Source organism: Octopus sinensis, linkage group LG6 (genome assembly GCF_006345805.1).
Source record: "Octopus sinensis linkage group LG6, ASM634580v1, whole genome shotgun sequence".
Classification (NCBI taxonomy): Eukaryota; Metazoa; Mollusca; class Cephalopoda; order Octopoda; family Octopodidae; genus Octopus; species Octopus sinensis.
Window position 1 is genome coordinate 4,499,613 of NC_043002.1, and position 1,706 is coordinate 4,501,318.

Here is a 1,706-nt window from a genome sequence, read left to right on the forward strand (position 1 = left end):
GGCTATGATCTTAAAGACGTTGTTGTTTTTTTTCTTTCTGGTTCCATCAGATTATGCATGGTGACTTTGCTTCTCTAGTATGATCATTCTTCTTGGAGCACTTTCTTGAAATCCTATAATTATTGTTATATCCTTACGCCTCCGATAAAGGCGGCGAGCTGGCAGAATCGTTAGCACGCCGGGCCAAATGCCTGGCAGTATTTCGTCTGCCGTTACGTTCTCAGTTCAAATTCCACCGAGGTCGACTTTGTCTTTGATCAATAAATTAAGAACAAATGAAACACTGTGGTCGATGTAATCAACTAGTCCCCTCCCACAAAATTTCAGGCCTTGTGCCTATAATAGAAAGGATTATTATTCTATTTCATTTTATTTTATTCATTCCATTAAAGTAAACCCCAACACTTTATGACTGTTTAGTATTGTCCTGCTCACCCATTGCGCTAGTGGCAAATAAATGAAATCATTATTATTCCTATACACTCAACAGATTAGACTGTTGGAAAAGAAAAACTCCTAACATCGGGTTACAACAATTAACCTTAGATGCCAAGAACCCTCCTAAGTATCCTAACTGTCTCTAATAACACTGTTTTAGGAGCTATACTAAACTGGGTTTTTGTACCTATTTCCTCTACCCATCTGTTCAAATCTTTATGGATACTTCCTAATGTACCTATAACTCCTGGGATATATTTTACCCGCCCTCTCCATAGTCTCTGTAATTCAATGGCTAGGTCCTGGTACTTTGCTATTTTTCTATACCTTTCATACAGATTTTGTTATCATTTAGGACTGTAAAGTCAATTTGCTGGCACTTTCTGTTCCCTTTATCTACTAAATCAGGCTTTCTAGCTTCTGCCAGTCTAAATGTTAAAGTCCCACAATATCTATTTCATATTTTCTAGTATGTTACTATGTTCATGTTCATACCATTTATCAGTATAGTCAAATCCTATCTTTCTAGATAACACCCAGTGGATTACTCACTCTATGTTGTCATGTTTTTTCTTGTATTCTTTCTGTGCCAAAATGCTACATTCACTTACTATATGAGTAACACTTTCCTCTTATGACTTGCATAACCTACATTAGGAATCTACTTGGTTTTGTCTATCTTGGCTGTTATCCAATTAGTCCTTAATGCTTGAGCTTGTGCCTCTACTAACAAACTTTCTGTCTCCCTCTTCAGCCTTCCTTTTCTGCAACCGTAACCATGTCTCACTACAACTATTTACTGCAACTGTCTTTGAGAATCTACCTTGTAACGTATTCTACTGCCAGTCAGATAATTTCTGTTCTTTTTTCTGGTTTTTAACCTCGTTTGGGTTTTTGGTTTCCTTGTCTTTCTGTGACTCTAGCAGCTTTTAATAACATTTCTTCACTATTATCTACGTAGGAGTCTATAACTACTCGAGCTAACTCCACGCAGTCTTCTACTGATATTAACCCTCTTCTACATTCCTTTCTAGGTAAGTATAATCTTGCTACTCCTGGCCTTGGGTGGAGTCCTCCGTTCATATTGAATTCCACCCTAGTACTTCTGTCTAGCTTCTCATGACTAAAATTGCACATTTATCTATTTTAAACACCATGTCTATCTTTACTGTAAAGTCTTACAATCTGTATTAAGGATTCTATCTTTTTTTTTCATTCTTGATAAAAAAGCTTCAGATCATCATATTATATATATATATATATCTATA

The 1,706-nt window shown here is 36.2% G+C and overlaps 1 long non-coding RNA gene across 1 annotated transcript in view; it reads right to left on the minus strand.

Moving 5' to 3' along the window:
- Nucleotides 1-466: 466 nt before the first annotated feature.
- Nucleotides 467-1,706, minus strand: part of LOC118763699 — a 1,611-nt gene continuing 371 nt past the window's right edge. Inside the window, exons 2-3 of the long non-coding RNA XR_004999456.1 lie at nucleotides 839-851; nucleotides 467-541 (exon numbers count right to left, since the gene is read on the minus strand). This is a non-coding gene — a long non-coding RNA (uncharacterized LOC118763699). The remainder of the gene's footprint in view (nucleotides 542-838; nucleotides 852-1,706) is intronic.